The sequence below is a fragment of the Phacochoerus africanus genome, chromosome 8 (genome assembly GCF_016906955.1).
Source record: "Phacochoerus africanus isolate WHEZ1 chromosome 8, ROS_Pafr_v1, whole genome shotgun sequence".
Lineage (NCBI taxonomy): Eukaryota > Metazoa > Chordata > Mammalia > Artiodactyla > Suidae > Phacochoerus > Phacochoerus africanus.
Genome location: NC_062551.1, coordinates 43825052 through 43846782, shown reverse-complemented (window position 1 = coordinate 43846782; position 21731 = coordinate 43825052). Strand labels below are relative to the sequence as shown.

General features: G+C 41.3%; 1 long non-coding RNA gene across 1 annotated transcript in view; it reads left to right on the top strand.

Annotated features, from left to right (window-relative positions):
• Positions 1 to 9147: 9147 nt before the first annotated feature.
• LOC125133464 (uncharacterized) overlaps positions 9148 to 21731 on the top strand; it is a 123929-nt gene continuing 111345 nt past the window's right edge. The window contains exon 1 of the long non-coding RNA XR_007136445.1: positions 9148 to 9204. This is a non-coding gene — a long non-coding RNA (uncharacterized LOC125133464). The remainder of the gene's footprint in view (positions 9205 to 21731) is intronic.

Here is a 21731-nt window from a genome sequence, read left to right as displayed (position 1 = left end):
ACCAAAGGTTTTGCTGCAGTAAACTTTTTCAGAGTTGGCTGCAGTAAATCTTTCAATAAAACCTGTCTGGATGTCTCAAAAAAAATTAAAGGTTTTATCCAGCCTGAAAGTACAGTTTGGCCTTCAAAATAATCAATTATTGTTTTTAACAATCACTTGCCATTTTAGAAAATGTTTACATTTCCATCAGTTTTTCCCTAGATGGCAGCAGAGGACACTGGTCAGGCTCCAGTGTCTCCTTAAAAATGACTTGAAGCATTCTCAGTCCAGAGCTTTTATCAGATTCATGGCTGCTGGTTAGGCTGGCCTGGGGTTATCCCTTACCACACACGGAGCCCTTTCTTTTACCTTTTATCAGTGACCTCAAATGCTATCACACTCTTGTCATGTAGCCCTGCTTGGACCTGATGGTCACCACACAGCCTGCTGTCTGCTTTTGCCCTCTGCTGTCTTGAGTGCTTTCAAATATCTCTCGGTAGATTAAAGTTTGCAGAGAGTCAGAGTCTACTTGGCAGTCCACCTGCTTTATCGGGAGCAGTCCCATCACAAGCATGACATCTTCAGGTTCATTCTCTTGTCTCTGCTGCCTCCCCCCCCCCATTCACCTAGCTAATATCTATTGATCTGTTCCTGTGGCCCACTTGCACTGGGTTCCTTTCAAGGACAGTGAGCAGCATCTCCTCTCAGTGTGAATTTGGTTCTACTCCAGCCCACATCAACCCCTCACAAGGGGATGACTTATCCCATGTTATATTACCGCAGAGGTTTTGTTTTTTTGTTTTTTTGTTTTTGGCTGTGCCCATGGCATGTGGAAATTCTCAGATCAGGAATCAAACCCACACCATACCTGAGCTGCTGAGGTGACAATGTCCTATCCTTAACCCACTGTGCCCCATAGAGTTTTTAACATCAGAGAATGAGTAGATGGCTTCTCCCACCCAAGCATTCAGTGCCTTGTCAGCATCTCCTTCCCCTTTCCTTTATCTCAAGGTCCAAGGGGCAAATTGAATTGAGAGTCTGAAAGTCTAATCTACAGCTGTTGTCCCTCTGCAAAGCCCTTGGGGGAGTCTTCTTAGATTCGATTAAGTATTCAGACTCACAAGACTGTCATAGGCCACACATGACCCTGGCCTATTCAGAAAGAAACACGGCAGGACCCACACATGCCAGCAAAGCACAGTCAGATATTCCTCACAGTGGGAATCTTTGCAGCAGTTCACTCAGCAAATGGCTCAGGTCCAAGAAGACAAGACCTATACCGGACTGGTGCACTCTTCATGACTCTGAGTGATAGCTCTGGTAACAAGTCCACAGGTATGACTTCCAGGGTCCCCACAAGGCACTTGCAGGTTAAAAAAAGGAACCCAAGGCTATGGGGACTCTCAGTCAAGATAAAAGTTACTAACCAGGAGTCACTTTTTTTTTGGTCTTATGGCAGTTCCCAGGCTAGAGGTCAAATCGGAGCTGTAGCTGCACCATTGTTCACGGCAATGCAAGATCCCCAACCCACTGAGTAAGGCCAGGGATTGAACCTGAGTCCTCATGGATACTAAATTGTGTTCATTATGGAACTCCCAGGGGTCACTGTTACGTAGTTGAAACATATAATCTTTATCTGTTTCCAGGAAAACAGAGAAAATTAACCACAGTCAGATTCTCACACAAAGGAGGAAAAGTTTTAACACTTAACTCACAATGTAAAAATGAAAAGAATCAAATAAAAACTACTAAAATGAATAAAGGAAGAATTTCTGTCGTGGCTCAGTGGTTAACGAATCCGACTAGGAACTATGAGGTTGCAGGTTCGATCTCTGACCTTGCTCAGTGGGTTAAGGATCTGGCGTTGCCGTGAGCTGTGGTGTAGGTCGCAGACGCGGCTCAGATCCCGAATTGCTGTGGCTCTGGTGTAGGCCGGTGGCTACAGCTCCGATTCGACCCCTAGCCTGGGAACCTCCATATGCCGTGGGAGCGGCCAAAGAAATGGCAAAAAGAAAAAAGAACAACAACAACAAAAATGAATGAAGGAGTTCAGTAAGGTGGCCAGATATTTTAAAAAGCAAAAGTCCTTTTTATATACTAGAAATGATTAGAGAATATGACATAAATTTCCTTTATAAAAGCAACAAAAACCATAATTATGTAATATACATCCTATACATAATATACCAAAAAAATGTTCAAGCCCTACATAAAGAATACCTTAAAAACTATATCCAGTCTCTTGGGATAGACTATGATGGAAGATGATATAAGAAAGGGAATATATATACACACACACACACATATATATATATGCCTGGGTCACTTTGCTGTATAACAGACATTGGCACAACACTGTAAACTAACTATAATACATGTTAAAAAATAATTACCTTAAAACTTGATTGAAAATTTCTGAATAAATGAACCATGTTAATTGGATGGAAAGAGTCCATATTGTAGAGATGTTATCACTTTACAAATAAATGAAATATATAGCATAATCCCAATAAATCAAAACAAATTTTCTAAGGGATTTGAAAAATTGATCCTAAAAATTCACCTAGAAGCATACATGTGCACGAAATTTTTTTTTTTTTGGTCTTTTTTTGCCATTTCTTGGGCCGCTCCTGCGGCATATGGAGGTTCCCAGGCTAGGGGTCAAATCGGAGCTGTAGCCACCTGCCTACACCAGAGCCACAGCAATTCGGGATCTGAGCCGCGTCTGCAACCTACACCACAGCTCACGGCAACGCCAGATCATTAACCCACTGAGCAAGGGCAGGGATCGAACCCACAACCTCATAGTTCCTAGTCAGATTCGTTAACCACTGCTGCACTACGGGAACTCCACGAAATTTTTGAAAGAGAAGAGGTGGACTTGTTTTGTAGATTATCAGACTTCTTAGAAAGTTATAGTGATCAAAGGAGTGCAGTTTTGGCCCAGAAATAGGTTTACATACCAGTAGCATTTAATAATTATGTTCACAAACAGGTACTTTAGTTTTCCTTTGTGTAGATATAACTTACATACGTTAAATGGACCCATCTTACATGTGGAGAACAGTGAATTTTTACATGTCTATATATCAGTTCAGCCAACACTCAGATCAAGATTTGGATCATTTCTGGCACCCTAATAGATTTTTCTTGTACACTCTCATTATCACTCTCTCCACCAAAAGTAACCATGGGTTAGTTTTGCCTATTTATGAACTTCATATAAATAGAATCATACATATGTAATCTCTTGCACACGGCTTATTTTGGCCAGCACTGTATTTGTGATATTCATTTGCATGATTGCATGTAGCAGTGTAGATTTATTTCTTTTCATCATTGCAATAGTCCATTCCATACAATAGCATGAATAATGATATGGATATACCACTACATAGTTCATTATCCATTCTATTTTTTTTTTTTTTGTCTTTTTAGGGCTGTACCCATGGCATATGGAAGTTCCCAGGCTAGGGGTCTAATTGGAGCTGTAGCTGCTGGCCTATACCACAGCCACAGCAACATCAGATCTGAGCCACATCTGCGACTTACAGCACAGCTCATGGCAACACTGGATCCTTAACCCACTGAGCAAGGCCAGGGATTGAACCTGCAACCTCATGGCTCCTAGTTGGATTCATTTCTGCTGTGCCACGGACAGGAACTCCTAAATTGTGGTTTTAATTTGCATTTTCTTGGATGACTAATCATGTTGAATGCTTTTTCATCTGCTTTTTGGCCATTTACATATCCTCTTTATGAAGATCAGTGCTAGACTTCTACCTCTCTGCTCCCCTAAAGTGGATTCAGATGTTTTCTCATTAATTATTTTTTTTGGCTGCACCTCAGCATGTTCAGGTTCCCAGGTCAGGGATCAAAACTGTGCCACAGCAGTGACCCAAGCTGCTGCAGTAACAGTGCCAGATAGATCCTTAACCTGCTGCACCACAAGAAAAATCATGCTTTCTTATCAATTTATAGGATTCTTCTGTCAGGTACATGTTTTGCAAATATTGTCTCCTGGCCTGTCACTTACCTCTCTACTTTCTGTGTGGCATAGTTGATGAATACAAGTTTTATTAATTAAATTAATATATAAATTAAACTTATTTAATTCATAAAGTAAACTGAATTTATTAATCTTTTATGGTTATTGCTATTTGTGTCCCATTTAAGAAATTTTTGCCTGCTCTTACCCACTAACATAGTCTCTTACATTATCTTTAATAGTATTATGGTCTTAGCTTTTTCATTTAGGTCTATAATCCTTCTCATTAATTTTTGTGTATGGTGTGAGGTAGGGGTCAAGGTTCATGTTTTCTTATATAAATATCCAACTGACTGAGCCTCACAAATTGAAAAGACCAGCCATTCCCCACCAAATTGTACTGGAGGTTCTAGCTAGGGCAATAGGTAAGAAAAAGAAATAAAAGTCACCCTGTTTAAAAAGGAAGAATAAATTGGTCTTTATTTACTGATTGCTGATAACATAATTGTCTCATAATAGAATATCCTATAGAATTTATAAAAACCTACTCAAACTATTGAGGTTATCAAGTCTTCAGGATAAAAGGTCTATATAAAAATTGGTTATTTTTCTGTATATTAGCAATAAACTACTAAAAATTTAGAAAAAGGATTTCCCATTGAGGCTCAGTAGTAATAAACCCGACTAGTATCCATGAGGATGAGGGTTTGATCCCTGGCCTTGCTAAGTGGGTTAAAGATCCGGCATTGTCCTGAGCTGTGGTGTAGGTCACAGCTGTGGCTTGGATCCTGCATTGCTGTGGCTGTGGCATAGGCTGGGGGCAACAGCTCCGATTAGACCCCTAGCCTGGGAACTTCCATATGCTGCAGGGGCGGCCTTAAAAAGACAACAACAACAAAATACTATTTACAATAGCATAAAAAAGAATGAAATCCTTAGGCATAAATCTGACAAAAGATGGGCAGGCCCTATATACTAAAAACTACAAAACAATTCTGTGAGAAATTATAGAATACTTAAGTAAATGGAGATAGATACCATATTCATAGATTGGAAGACGCATTGTTTTTTAGGTGTCACTGTGCCGTAGATTGATCTACATATTTATTGAAATCCTAATCGAAATCCCAGCAGGCTCATTTTTCTGTTTTGTTTTTGAAATTTACAAGCTGATTCTAACATTCATTTGGAAATGCAAAACATACAGAATAGCCAAGACAATTTTGAGATCAAAGAACAAAGCTGGAGGATTTCAATGACCTGATTTCAAGATTTATTATAAAGCTATGATGATCAAGACCATATGGTATCAATGTTAAGATAGAAAAGTAAATCAATGAATGGACTAGATTCCACAAACAAACCCACATTTATATGATCAATGGATTTTCAACAAAGTGGCAAAGACAATCCAGTGGACAAAGGATAATCTTTTCAACATATGTTGAAACAACTGTATTTCTACATGCAAAAAAATTCACTAAATATAAAAATCAATATCACATAGATCATGGTCATAAATTTAAAATTTAGAACTATAAAAAAAACTTCTAGAGAAAAAATAGACAAACTCTTTGGGGCCCTGATTAGGCAAAGACTTCTTACATATGAAATAAAAAAAAATCTGTAACTAAAAATTGATAAGTTAAACTTCATCAAAATTAGAAGTGTCTGCTTCTGAAACATGCTTTTAAGAGAATAAAAGAACAAGGCATAAGGCTGGTAAAAATATTCACAAATTGCATTATCTGAAAAGACATATCCAAATTACGTAAAGAACTTTCAAAACTGAATAGTAAGGCAATGAAGAAGCTAATTTTTTTTTCTTTTTTTTTGTCTCTTTTCTTTTGTCTTTTTAGGGCCGTGCTTGCGGCATATGGAGGTTCCCAAGCTAGGAGTCAGAATCAGAGCTGTTGCCTCTGGCCTATGCCACAGCCACAGCAATTCTGGATCTGAGCCAAGTCTGTGACCTACACTACAGCTCACAACACCACCAGATCCTTAACCCATTGAGTGAGGCCAGGGATCAAACCCGCAATCTCATGGTTCCTAGTCGGATTTGTTTCTGCTGCACCATGACGGGAATTCCGAATCTATTTTTTTTTTTTTCTTCTTTTCTATGGCCACACCCATGGCACATGGAGGTTCCCAGGCTAGGGGCCTAATCTGAGGTGTAGCCACCAGCCTACACCAGAGCCACAGCAACGTGGGATCCGAGCCACATCTGCGACCTATACCACAGCTCATGGCAACACCGGACCCTTAAACCACTGATCAAGGCCAGGGATCAAACCCACAACCTCATGGTTCCTAGTCAGCTTCATTAACCACTGAGCCACGACGGGAATTCCTGAAGCTAATTTTTTTTAATGGCCACACCCATGGCATATGGAAGTTCCAGGCTAGGAACTGAATCTGAGCAGTATTGCTGGATCCTTTTAACACATTGTGCCAGGCCAGGGAATTGAACCCATGCCTTTGCAGAGACCTGAGCCTGAGCCACTTCAGTCAGATTCTTTTTTTTTCTTTTTTTGGGGTAGTATCTGTGGCATATGGCCGTTCCCAGACCAGGGGTCTAATGGGAGCTACAGCTGCTAGTCTTCGCACAGCCACAGCAATGCCAGATCCAAGCCATGTCTGTGACCTACACCACAGCTCATGGCAAGGCAGGATCCTCAACCCATTGATCGAGGCCAGGGATCAAACCTGCAACCTCATGAGTTGGATTCGTTTCTGCTGTGCCAGGATGGGAACTCCCCTCAGTCAGATTCTTAACCCACTGCTATACAGTGGGCACTCCTGAAGAAGGTAATTAAAAAAAAAAAATGGGGAGTTCCCGTAGTGGCGCAGTGGTTAACGAATCCGACTAGGAACCATGAGGCTGCGGGTTCGATCCCTGCCCTTGCTCGGTGGGTTAACGATCCGGCGTTGCCGTGAGCTGTGGTGTAGGTTGCAGATTCGGCTCGGATCCCGCGTTGCTGTGGCTCTGGCGTAGGCCAGTTGCTACAGCTCCGATTCAACCCCTAGCCTGGGAACCTCCATATGCCGTGGGAGCGGCCCAAAGAAATAGCAAAAAGACAAAAAAAAAAAAGGGCAAAAGATTTGAATTGTCACTTCATTAAGAGAGATATGGATGAAAGGATGCTCAACATTACCAGTCATTAGATAAATGCAAATTAAACCTACAATGAGTTATCACTATGCACATTTTAGGATGTCTGACAAATGTTGGTGAGAAAAAGGAACACTGCTGGTGGGAATGTAAAATGGAACAACCACAGTTACCTGCTGGCTCAGTGGGTTAAAGATCTGGCATTGTCACTGCTGTGGCTCTGGTTACTGCTGTGGCAAGGGTTCCATCCCTGGCCCAGTAACTTCTACATGCCACTGGTGTGGCCAAAAAATAAAATGAAATGGAATAACCATTTGAAAAATAGTTTGGCAGTTTCTTAAAATGTCAAATGTACACCTACCATACACTGGCCATTTCACTCTAGGTTGTAATCCAAATGAAAGCATACTTCCTTACAAAGACTTGTATATTAACGTTGATAGCTTTTTTTGTAATAGCCAGAAACAGCAAACAACCTAATGTCCAACAATTTGTGAATGGATAAACAAATTGTGGTCTATCCATATAATGGACTACTACTCAGTAATAAAAAGGAATGAAGTAGCAATCCCACTCCTGGGCATCTATCCAGAGAAAACCACAATGCGAAAAGACACATGTACTCCGATGTTCATTGCAGCACTATTTACAATAGCCAAGACATGGAAACAACCTAAATGTCCATCGACAGAGGAACGGATCAAGAAGATGTGGTACATATACACAATGGAATATTACTCAGCCATTAAAAGGAATGAAATACCAGCACTTTTAGCAACATGGATGGACCTAGAAATGATCATGCTAAGTGAAGTCAGCCATACAATGAGACACCAACATCAAATGCTTTCACTGACATGTGGAATCCGAAAAAAGGACAGACTGAACTTCTTTGCAGAGCAAATGCTGACTCACAGACATTGAAAAACTTATGGTCTTCAGAGGAGACAGTTTGGGGGGTGGGGGGATGTGCTTGGGCTGTGGGATGGAAATCCTGTGAAATCAAATTGTTATGATCATTATACAACTACAGATGTGATAAATTCATTTGAGTAATAAAGAAAAAAAAAGAAAAAAAAGGAATGAAGTACTGATATTCTCAGTAACATGGATTAATCTCAAAATAATAATAAAGCCTGGCTTCTTCCCCCCAACCCCTCCCAAAGTACGTAGTATATGATTCCATTTATATACAGTTCTGTAAAATGTAAACTAATCTATAGTGACCAAAAGTAGATCTATGGTTCTCTGAGGAGTAGGTATGGTAGGTTGTGACTGGGAGGGGGGATTACAAACTGGGAGAAGGAAACTTTTGGGGTGCTGTCTATGTTCATTTTCTTTGTTGTGATGCTTAAGTAAACATATATATGTAAAAATCAAGTTGTATGCTTCAAAAATGTGCAAATTTTAAGTATGTCCCCTCAATAAAGCCTTTTTTTTTAATTGTGAAAGCCATGTGTAGTGTTGTAAATGGTTTTGCCACCGAATTTGTGCTGGTGTCCCTAGACAAGTCATTTAAGAATCTTTGGCTGTAGAGAGACTATCGCACTAACAGGTCTTAAGAGACAGTGAAAACTTACGTAAAGCTTATGCCACTTGTTGGCTACGCTTGGTCCGAGATTCGAGGTGGAAGGGTAGTAGGTACAGAGCGTTCAACTTCAAGTTCTAGCGCATTTTGGATTCATACTTTAACCAAGTTCTTTAACTTCTGTTTCACTGTCTCAATTGTAGAGGTTATTAAAATGACACAATACAGGAACTAGCTTAGTGCCCAGGTACACAGGAGAGGCGTCAGCAGCATCAGACCCTGCTAGTTGCTGGAATGTCCTGTGTTGGGGGCCGGTCAACCTGGGAGACTCAGAGGATTGAAATAGGAGCTGCGGCAGAAGAGACGCCAGAAACCGCGGCGAGCACCAAGGTAGCGCAACAGGTAACCATCCTCAGCGCTGACCAACACGCTACCGACACCTCCCAGCCTGCCCCGCGCTTTCGGGCGCAGGCGCAGTAAGGTGGGCGGAGCGAGGGCGGGGTCCGGGCCCCAAGGTTCAGTGGGCGTGTCCTGGGCCCTCGCCCCGCCTCCCGGCCTGGACTGCTGCGGCAGGAGGCGCAGCTGCGGGGCTTTGAGGTACGTGTGGCGAGGCGGTTGCAGGCGCCGGAGTTTATTCACCCGCTGGTTTGCTGAAGGGAGGTTGTCGGTTCTGAGTGGGATGATCTTCTTCGGTCCATTCTGCTCACTCGGGACCAAGCTCCAACTCTGTGGGAGCTGCTCTCCGCGTCCTCGCGCCGCCGGCTTCAGGAGCATTATCGCAAAACAGAGATGCAGCACTTGGGTGGTTTGCTTCTCCGTCGGTGAGGAGTTTTCGGTTTAAATACAGTTGTTTCTTCCCAAGCTAATATAGCATGAGAGTGCAAGAGGAAACTGAGGCAAAGAGAAGCCAAGTTGCTTCTCAAACATTTCACACCTGCTAGTGGCAGTCAGTCAAGACCAGGATCTCCACAGCCTGACTTCAGAGTTTCTGCTCTTCTTCACTTTTCAATATTGCCTCTAGGCCAGTTTCTTGTCACACTGTAGTTAGACATTTACTTCAGTTGCTTAAAAGAAAAAGAATAAAATAGTTGGATCCTGGTTACTAATTTTCTTCACTAAGAGTTGAGGCAAAAGTTACCCAAGGTAACCTGATGAGGTCAGTTGATACTTGAATTTTTTTTAATTTTATTTTTATTAGAGTATAGTTGATTTACAGTGCTGTGCCAATTTCTGCTGCACAGCATAGTGACCCAGTCATACACACACACACACACATATATATGTGTGTGTGTGTGTGTGTGTGTGTATATATATATACACATTTTTTTTTCTCATATTTTCTTCTATCACGTTCTATCCCAAGAGGTTGGATATAGTTCCCCTTGCTGTACCTCATTGCTTATCCATTCTAAATTTAAGAGACATGTATTAGGAAATTCTTTACTTGCAATGAAGTTATGAAACACTTATTAATGATGCAAACCACTTATTTCATTTTTGTTTTAAAGTAGTCAAATCTGCATGTAGGAGTATCTGCAATTTTGTGGTAATTTTTATCCATTCCTTAAAGTTACAGCAGCTTCCCTTATAGAGGAGACCCATCTTCACTTCCAGTTGGCCCCGCAGTCCTCTCCAGGGCTGTACTGTGGCTGCTAACCTGCTGAATAGATTCACAAGTAGCTGTGACCATCAGACTTCTCTTGATGCTTTCAGACTCCTAAGTCTTGTTTTTCCCCTGTAGTACTTAGTGAACACTTTAGAAACAGGAGTAAAAAGTCTCAGTAGATGACAAACCAAAGTATAAACTTCCCTTGTATATCATACTACTACTTTACTTCTATGTAAGCAAAGCATTTTGGGGGGAGTTTAGAGGTCCTGCTTATGTTTATTTTCCATGGTATATTTTTTGATGTTGTCAGGAATAAATACACAGTTTTATGTCTGTGTTTTCTATTTCCTGCCTGCCAAGTGGTTTTATGGATTTATAGTTTCCATCCATGTTGTCTCCTGCCCCCACTCTTGCCCCCAGCCCAGAAACAGATCATCTTAGGATGTTTTCCTGGTCTTATTCTGTGATCATATCTGGGAATCTCGGATCCAGCTTGGCTTGGGTCCTCTGTTGCTCACCTCCCCAGGCCCCCAGCTATTTGTGAAGTCAGGACACCTAGCCCCAGTAGGCAGCTGTCTTTTTCAGCTTCTTTTTTAAGAGGAAGGTCCTCAGGCCTTGAGTTTGGCTTGGGACTATAGTCTTGCAGAGAGAATGACTTCTTTCCCCCAAAGGAATTGAGCGCCTGGCTGCCAGTTCTGGGCTCTATCCCTAGCCTCAGTAGGCCTGGGGCTGCCCTCCTGCCACCACTGAGTACATATATCTGTACCTTGTCTACTGAGATGCTTTTCTTATTCTTGAACATGACTGTGGCTTATTGATTTTTCTCTTTTTATATTTTATCAATCACTGTAAGCCCCCAGAGGACAGGAACTATCAGTTTTGTTTATCGCTTTATCTTTAGCATTTAGAATGGAACCTGGGAGTTCCCGTTGTGGCTTAGTGACTAATGAACCTGACTAGGATCCATGAGAAGGCAGGTTTGATCCCTGGCCTCCCTCAGTGGGTTAAGGATCTGGTGTTGTCACGAGCTGTGGTGTAGGTCACAGATGCAGCTCAGATCCCAGAGTTGCTATGGCTGTGGTGTAGGCCAGCAGCTGTAGCTCTTATTGGACCCCTAGCCTGGGAACCTTCGTATGCTGAGCGTGCAGCCCTAAAAAAAAAAGAAGCAAACTACCCTACAAGTGAATTAAAACAACAATCATTTTGTGATTTTTTTTAAAAATTAAAATTTATTTTTTATTTTTTTATTTTTAGGTCTGAACATACAGCATATGGAAGTTCCCAGACCAGGAATTGAATTAGAGCTGCAACTGCAGACCTACGCCACAGCCACAGCAACTGGGGATCTGAGCCACATTTTTGACCTACACCACAGTTCAGGGCCATGCCGGATACTTAACCCACAAAGCCAGGTCAGGGGTGGAACCTGAGTACTCATGGATGCCAGTCGAGTTTGTTTCTGCTGAGCCACAGTGGGAACTCTAATTTTGTAATTTTTTTTTTTTCCACAGTTTTGTGGGACAGGAATTCAGACACAACACAGTGAGGGAGATTTATCTATACTCCATGATGTCTGAGACCTCACCTGGGGTCTGGCTGGGCATCCCTCTCTATTCATGTGGTTTCACAACCTCCCTACATGTGTCTCCAGCATAGTGCTTTTGAATAGTTGGAATTCTTACATGGTGGCTGAGGCTCCAAGAGCCAGTTTCAAGACACAAGAAATAGAACCTGTTTGTCTTTTCAGATTCAGCCCAGAAACTGGCATAGCATCACTCTTGCTGTATTCTTATCATTCAAAGCAATTCTAGAACCTGCCTTAATTTAAGGGGAGGTAGCATAGACCCTCCACCTTTAATGGGAGGAGTGTTAATTTGTAGTCATCTTTAATCTGCCACATTGAATATTAGAAAAATATTTTAGTAAGAAGGCATTTCAGAGGTAATATCTTCTAATTTTCCCATGTTCTAGACTTTTTTTTTTAAAGAGCATCCCCAACAAAAGCAGTTAATTTTTACTTGAACATTTTCTTTTTTTTTCTTTTCTTTCTTTCTTTCTTTCTTTTTTTTTTTTTTTGTCTCTTCAGGGCTGTATCCACAGCATATGAAACTTCCCAGACTAGGGGTTGAATCAGAGCTGCAGCTCCTGGCCTACCCCACAGGCACAGCAATGCAGGATCTGAGCCTTGTCCTTGACCTACACCACAGCTCACGGCAATGCTGGATCCTTAACCCACTGATCGAGGCCAGGGATCGAACCTCTCCTCATAGATACTAGTCTGGCTCGCTACTGCTGAGCCACGACTGGAACTCCACTTGCTTGAACATTTTCAAAGAGGTGAAAGTAAGCCTTTTTTTTTTGGTGTTAGATCATCCTCTGATGTTCATTGTGAAATAAAAGGAATAGTAAAAAACACAGTTAATTTAATTACTAAAAGTCCTCATTTTTTAGCTAATCTTTTTGAAGTTTGTAATACAAACTCCAAGTAAAGCAACAGGTATATGGTGATACCAGGGAAGTGGGAATCTCTGGGATGCTGAAAATTTGAAACATCCAGGATGTTAATGTGTTGTTAATGTGTTAATCCTCCAAGTTGCTTTTAAAGTGGGGAGAAAACCTGTTAAGAGGCAACAGCTATAATCTTTAAAAAAATTTTTTTTTCTTGAAGGTGATTTATAATATTGTGTTAATCTTTGGTGTACAGCAGAGTGATTCAGTTGTATGTGTTATATGTGTGTGTATATATATATATATATATGTATATATATATATACACTTTTCATACTCATATGCATATATATATATACACACACACTTTTTCATATTCTTTTTCATTATGGATTATTACAGGATATTGAGTATGTGCTATACTGTAGGACTTTGTTGTTTATCCATTCTATGTATATAAGTTTGCACCTGCTAATCCAAACTCCCAGTCCATCCTTCCCCTACCCGCCTCCCCCTTGGCAACCACAAGTCTCTTCTCTATGTCTGTGAGTCTGTTTCTGTTTCGCAGAGAAGTTCATTTGTGTCATATTTTATTTAAAAAAGTTTTTTTTCTTTTTATGGCCGCACCTGTGGCATATGGAAGTTCCCAGGCTAGGGGTCGATTTTGAGCTGCAGCTGCTGACCTACACCACAGCCACAGCAACGCCAGATCTGAGCTGTATCTGCAGCCTACATTGTAGTTTACAGCAATGCCAGATCCTTAACCTACTGACCAGGGCCAGGAATTGAACTCACACTCTCATGGATACTAGTTGGGTTTGTTACTGCTTAGCCACAATGGGAACTCCTTTTGTCATATTTTAGATTCCACATATAAATGATACCATATGATATTTGTCTTTTTTTTTTTTTTTAAATGGCTGCATCCATGGCATATGGTAGTTCCCAACCCAGGGACTGAATCTGAGCCACAATTGCGACCTATGGCACAGCTGTGGCAATGCTGGATCCTTTAACCCACTGTGCTGGGGCTAGGGATTGAACCTGTGCTGCTGCAGAGACAACTCTGGGTCCTTAACTTGCTGCACCACAGTGGGAACTCCTATTACAGGATATTGTACTAGTTCCCTATGCTGTACGGTAGGACCTTGTTTATCTATTTTATATGTAGTAATTTGTATCTCCTTATCCCAGACTCCTAATTTGTCCCTCCTTTAACCCTTTTCTCCTTTGGTAGCTATAACTTTGTTTTCTATGTCTGTGATCTGTTTCTGTTTCATAAATAAGTTCATTTGTGCCATATTTTAGATTCCACATATAAGTGATATGTTATGGCATTTGTCTTTTTCTGATTTACTTCATTTAGTGTGATAATTTCTAGCCCATCTGTGTTGCTGTAAATGGCATTTCACTCATTTTTGTGGCTGAATAATATTCCATAGTTTATATGTACCGTATCTTTTTTTCTTTTTGTCTTTTCTAGGGCCGCGTCTGCGGCATGTGGAAGTTCCCAGGCTAGGAGTCCAATCAGAGCTGAAGCCGCCGGCCTACGCCAGAGCCACAGCAACGCCAGATCCGGGCTGTGTCTGTGACCTACACCACAGCTTATGGCAATGCCGGACCCTTAACCTACTGAGTGAGGCCAGGGATCGAACCCACAACCTCATGGTTGCTAATTGGATTTGTTAACTGCCGAGCCACGATGGTAACTCTTATATGTATCATATCTTTTTTATCCATTCTTCTGTCAGTGGACACCTAGGTTGCTACCATGTTTTGGCTATTATAAACAGTGCAGCTGTGAACATTGGGGTGTGTGTACCTTTTTGAATTTGAGTTTTCTCCAGATATATGCTGGGAGTGGGATTGCTGGATCATATGGTAGTTCAAGTTTTAGTTTTTTGAGGAACCTCTATACTGTCCCCCATAGTGGTTGTACCAGTTTACATTCACACCAACAGTGTAGGAGGGTTCCTTTTTCTCCACACCCTCTCCGGCTTTTATTGTTTTTGATGATGGCCGTTCTGGCAGGTGTGAGATGGTATCTCACTGTAGTTTTGATTTGCATTTCTGTAATAATTTGTGATGTGGAGCATCTTTTCATGTGTTTTTTTGGCCATCTGTCTGTCTTCTTTGGAGAAATGTCTACTTAGATCTTCTGCCCATTTTTGATTGGGTTGTATGTTTTTTGATATAAAGCTGCATGAAATATTTATGTATTTTGGAGATTAATCCCTTGTTGGTTGCTTCGTTTGCAGAGATTTTCTCCCATTCTGGGGGTTGTCTTTTCATCTTTTTAAAAATGGTTTCCTTTGCTGTGCAAGAGCTTTTTTTGTTGTTGTTGTTGTTGTTGTTGCTATTTCTTGGGCCGCTCCCGCGGCATATGGAGGTTCCCAGGCTAGGGGTTGAATCGGAGCTGTAGCCACCGGCCTACGCCAGAGCCACAGCAACGCGGGATCCGAGCCGCGTCTGCAACCTACACCACAGCTCACGGCAACGCCCGGATGGTTAACCCACTGAGCAAGGCCAGGGGCCGAACCCGCAACCTCATGGTTCCTAGTCGGATTCTTAACCACTGCGCCACGACGGGAACTCCCAAGAGCTTTTTTTTAAAGGGCTGCACCTGAGGCATATGGAATTTACCAGGCTAGGGGTTGAATTGGAGCTGCAGCTACAGGCCTACACCACAGCCATGGCAACACCGGATCTGAGCCACATCTGTGATCTACACCACAGCTTGCAGCAATGCCAGATCCTTAACCCACTGAGCAAGGCCAGGGATCAAACCCGCCTCCTCATGGATACTAATTGGGTTCGTTACTGCTGAGCCATGACAGGAATGCTTCATTTTAAGTGAGATTTCCCTTTATTAATTTTTCACAGTTGTAAAGTATGTGCATATTCAGCTTTGTCAACTACTGCTTGTTGATTTTCTATGATTTTTTTGAAATAATGAAATTAGAGTGGGAACAAACAACTTTGATTTATAGCCATCCCTCAATATTTGTGGGGGATTGGTTCCAAGACCCCTTGCTGATATCAAAGTCTGTGGCTGCTTAAATCCCTTATATAAAATGGTGTAGTATTTGAATATAACCTATGTACATCCCCCTGTATATTTTAAATAATCTCTCAATAACATAAAATACCTAATATAGTATAAATACTATGTAAATAACTATAAATAAAATGTAAATATTATGTAAATAGTACCAGAATGAAGCAAATTCAAGTTTTGCTTTTTGGAACTTTTTGGAATTGTTTGTTTCTGAATATTTTCAATCTGCAATTGGTTGACTCTGTGAATGTGGAACCCATGGATATTAAGGGCTGACTGTATACATAACAAAATAGATGATGTAAAAATTGGTACTAGATTGGAGAGGCAGTTTGGGGCTATACTGTTTAGAGCCTGAATGCCATGTGAAGGCAAGGTGGGCTGGTACAGTGAAGATGGGGCTAGGCTAAATCTTACGCCCACTACTTACATTCTGTGGTACCTTGGCTAAGTCACTTCATATTTTTTAACCTTAGTTTCATCATCTGTAAAATGGGGATAGTACTCACCTAAAAGGGTTGTTTGAAGGTTAAATAAGTAATGTATGAAAACTGCTTAGTAGAAGACCTGGTACCTAAGACATCTCCCCCAAATATTAGTTTCTTCCAAAGGATTTTGTTTGGAGCTTTTAGGAAATATTGATATTTGAACAGGAAGATGTATCATTAACTGTTATATCCTTTAGCATGTTTAAGAAATAAAGGCAGATCTGAGACCAGTTTTAGAGTGGCAATCTCCTGGTTTTCTGTTGGCAGTTGTTTTATGCTGAGCATAGACTGGGAGTTGGGTGCATTTAAACTTCTTTCGTGAGATGCTGTTTTGCAAACGCACAGACTTGCTGCCCTATTTACACTGCTTTGAAGAATAGAAACAACTTATTGTCATCACAGAGCAACAACATTGCTGCATTCTTCTCTCTATATCATGTGCTGCAAAGGACGAAGGCCTGAAAGGTAAAGAGTAGAGACCAAGATGCAAATAATTGGTCTTCGTCTCAGCTGTGAAGAGGTGGCCATTGCTGTCACAGCCAAAGAAAGGCAAGGAGAAGTTACTTTAAAGCTTCAAAGTCTTAGGACCGAAAATAGCATGAGCACTGATGTGAGGTCCAAGGAGAGGGTGAGGAACGATATTAGGATCTTTACGTTATACTTACAGATCTCATTAAAAAATTAACAGGGAGTTCCTGTTGTGGTGCAGTGGAAAGAAATCCGACTAGGAACCATGAGGTCGAGGGTTTGATCCCTGGCCTTGCTCAGTGGGTTAAGGATCTGGCTTGGCCATGAGCTGTGGTGTAGGTCGCAGACACTGCTTGGATTCAGCGTTGCTGTAGCTGTGGCGTAGGCTGGCAGCTGTAGCTCTGATTGGACCCCCAGCCTGGGAGCCTCCATGTGCCACAGGTTCGGCCCTAAAAAGCAAAAAACAAAAAACAAAACAAAACAAACAAACAAAAACCCACAAAACCCCAAAAAACAAGATAGACTTGACTGGAACAAAATGAGGTGGCCTAGAGATGCTGGTATTTTGTCTGGATGTTGGCGACAAGGGAGCAGAGCCTGCTTGCCCACTGGGATACAGGTCGAGTAAAGACTTGTCGTTTTTAGTGTTATTGTGAAGCAGAGTTTGAAGATGTCAGTATGTGAGTGGTTATCTGTGGTCTCTTCTGGTTAAACAAGGTATGTGCAAGAATGAACATTCTGGAAATGTTCATCCAGAAACTGTTGTTAGGGAATAAACTCTGTTCTCAAAGCTTGTGTTAAAAAGGGGAACGCTCCCTATTGAGAGGCCGAGTGGATCTGTGACAGACCTCTTTCATCCTTCAGTCTCGTTCTGTGTCAGAATATTCTCCCCAAAATACCACATTGATTAAGCCCTGCATTTAACTTTTAAGTGGCTCTCAAAATAAATTTCAGATTTCTAGCCTGGCATTAATGGTCTTTACTTGAACGGGTCTCTTTTTGCTGTGAGCCTTCTTTCTGATTTCTCACTAAACCATACTGTCTTCTTTAGCAAGATGAGTTTACTTGAGCTTTCATGACTTTTTCATTCTTTGTACTTTTATAAATCCTCCTCATTTTTCAAGGGCTAACTCAAATTCATTTTCTGCCTTTCCAGAAGTTTTTTCTTTGCAGTCCAGCTTCTATTGCAAATAACTTGTTCATATTTAATTTGACAACTAACCTTGTGCCACTGTATCATGATGCTTTATTTATATCTTTTTTTAAATTTTCTTCTTATGGCCACACCTGCAGCATATGGAAGTTCCTGGGCTAGGAGTTGAATCAGAGCTGCAGCTGCCGGCGGACACCACAGCCACAGCAACATGGGATCCCAGCTGCATCTGCCACCTGAACTGCAGCTTGCATGACGTTGGATCCTTAAGCCACTGAGTGAGGCCAGGGATTGAACCCAAATCCTCACAGACACTGTGTTGGGTTCTTAACCCGCTGAGCTTCAGCTTAACCCGCTGAATTTCTATATTTTTTTCTTTTTGCTTCCCTCTTCATTATTTTTTTTTCCCTCCAACAAATTTGTAAACTTCTTACACCAGAATCCTTGCTATCAAATGACTATTTTAAAATATCAAGTTACTTTTTCTGTCTCACTATATTAAGCTAATGATTTGCAAGTAAGAGACACATAATAAGTGTGGGTATAAATTTAACAGTAAAAGTGAAGATAAGTAAAACTACATGTCAGAAAACATGAAGGATGTCTTACAAAATCAGATTCTCATGAGAAAGTGAGAACTGAATTTACCTGGGGCGGTCACAAGGTGATGATGCATAGAATTGAGGATACCATGTCTCTGGAAGACCAGTTTTATTGCAAGACAGTGAACTGGGTTGCTGTCTTCATTGAAGCAGGAGTCTCAAAAGTATATTACATTCTAATGCCCCATATGACTGGAAGTCCTAGGCATGCTATAGGTTTTAAGACCTTTGGACAAGCCTTATGCCCAGAAATCTTTCATTCATTCATTTACTCATTTCATTTTTTGGGGGGTGTATGGAAGTTCCTAGGTCAGGGATCAAATCCAAGCTGTAGCTCTGACCTATGCCACAGTTGTGGCAATGCTGGATCCTTAACTCACTGCACCAGGCTGGGGATTGAACCTGTGCCACGGAAGAGATAACACTGGATCCTTAACCCGCTATACCAAAGTGGGAAGTCCTATTCATTTCATTTTTTATTGCATGCCTGCTATATTTCAGCATTACTGTAGGTGTTGGTGATTCAGCAGTAGACAAGGCAAAAAAGTCCCTACCCTGGTGCAACACATGTTCTAGAAGATATGTTCAAAATGAGGGAGGAAGAAGGAGATGGACAATATATAAAATAACTTTGGATGGAAATAATAGGTGATGTGATAGTAACACGGTGGGGTGGAGTAAGGATAGTGGCTATGAGTCTACTTTAGGGATAGAGGGTGGCCGATTACTTTTGTCAACTATTGTGATGTGAACAGCCCCCTGAATTTAGAGCCAGGAAGACCTGGACTCTATCCAGCTCTGCCAGTGTGACCTCAGGTAAGATGCTGAATATCTCTGGCTTTCGTAATTCATTTGTAAAATGAAGATATTGATAATTGCCTTACAGTGTTGTGGAAATTAAATTCGATGATGCATATGAAAAGAAATGTTTGGTAACTAAAAAGAGCTGTAGGAATATGATGTCACACTATTTTGCAGTTGATTGCTTGGATTTCATGTAGTAATGATGATTGTGGACCAACCCTTTGGTGAGACTTTGGGCCATGCGAGCTTCTACACCACTGGTGTTCTCAGGAGAGCTCTGGGGGTCTGCTCCTGGAAGGTGGCTGCCTGGCTGCAGGAAAACAGAGGCCAGGCTAGGGGGACTTGCAAGGTGGGAGCAGAGTAGCCACCTTTTCTTCATTTAGTGTCTGCATCCTTCCCTGGTCCTTATGGGATCTATAATGGCTTTAATAAAAATCTTTTTTGATGTTGTGGCTCTTTTCCTTCTCTCATATCGAAACCAGGATAGCTGTTAAGAGCTTATGAACTCATGCTTAATTTAAGCAAACTGAATTGGAAAAAAAAGTATGTATGAATGTTTACATTGTTTGGAATTTATAAACAAAATCAAACCATTTGTATCAACTCATAGAATTTTCTCTTCTGATTCCTAATTCTTTTTGATGTTTGAAAAATGACAGCACCTGAAACTAACACAATATTGTAAATCAACTATATTTCAATTAAAAAGAAAGAACGAGGAGTTCCCGTTGTGGCACTGTGGTTAACGAACCTGACTAGGAACCATGAGGTTGAGGGTTTGGTCCCTGCCCTTGCTCAGTGGGTTAACTATCCGGCGTTGCCATGAGCTGTGGTGTAGGTTGCAGACATGGCTTGGATCCCGCGTTGCTGTGGCTCTGGCGTAGGCCAGTTGCTACAGCTCCGATTCAACCCCTAGCCTGGGAACCTCCATATGCCGTGGGAGTGGCCCAAAGAAATAGCAAAAAGACAAAAAAAAAAAAAAAAAAGAAGGAACGAAAGGTGACAGCAGTGTGACTTCCGTTTGTGACCTTAAAAAGTTAGGCAAGTGCTGCCATCTAGTTTTATATGTTTGATTACTGTCTTTGCTGACATTTGAAATGAAGTTTCTGGAGAAACTCTGAAATACTAATCAAAGTTTTACATGGTTTTTCACTTGCGGTTTGTTGGAGTTGATTTAACGTTTTTTTTTTTTTTTTTTTTTTTTTTTTTTTTTTCCTTTTTGGCTGCGTCCTACAGCATGCAAAAGTTTCCAGGCTAGGGATCAAACCTGTGCCACAGCAGTGACAACGCCAGGTTCTTAACCCACTGTGCCATGAGAGAACTCCAACATTATTGTAATTATGTGACGTGTTTAGTATCTTTAGCATCACCTTTTTACTCAGACTATCCTAGAACACAGGAAAGGCTATTTTAGGATGGAAAAGTACTGTAGCAGACTGAAGGATAGAGTTATCTTCCAAGTGTACTGCATTGGCCATAGAGGTATGCAGACAACTCTGAACATGGTTAATTTTTAACTATTTCAGAAACATTTTTGGAGTTCCCTTCGTGGCTCAGAGGTTAATGAAATCGACTAGGATCCATGAGGGTTTGATTCCTGGCCTCAGTGAGTTAAGGATCCGGTATTGCTGTGAGCTGTGTGGTGTAGGTGGAAGATGTGGCTTGGATCTGGCTGTGGTGTAGACTGGCAGCTGTAGCTCCAGTTGAGCCTCCAGCCTGGGAACCTCTATATGCTGGGAGTGCAGCCCTGAAAAGCAAATTAAAAAAAAAATTTTTTTTTTTTTTTTAGTTGTGGGCTAAGAATGAGAATTGAAGTTTCTGGAGTGGATTACATTTTGATTAGGGGCAAGCTTTTATTTGACATTCCAGGTCTCCAGCATGGCCTGTAAACTCTGCTGTTAGTTTTCCCACCCCTCTGCTTCACCTCGCGACTTTCTTTTCCACGCTGTTCTGGTCCTCATTCTTGGATGATACTAGTCTCCTTCCATTAGGTTCATGCCATTTCTTTTGCCACTCTTCCTTCTGCTCTATTTATTTGCTTGTTAATTTTTAGAAATTAAAAATTCACAGCAAAAAAGAAAACAGCCATCATCCACATTCCTTCCACTTTAGACCAGACCACTACTAACAACTTTGTATATTTGTTTTAATTTTTTTTTTTTAAAGAAAGAATCACCACCAGTTTGTGCGATACTGTGATTTATAGGAAATGTATATTTTGTCATTCAGATGATCAAATATTTGGTCATCGTGGTTCCTGGCTCACAGCTCCTCAAGCCCTTTGAATTTCCTAGGTGGTGAGAGCTTAAAGGTGTTTCTTATGTTAATAAACTGACTTTTGGAAAGCACCCAAGGATGGGGGTTGGTTGCTGGAAGAACCAACCGTGGGATTAGAGGGTTGGAACATTTAGACCTATCTTCAGACCTGGTCTGGGAGGAGAGGAGAGGGGTTGGAGGTTGAATCAATAGCTGTTTGGCCAGTGATCAAAGTAAT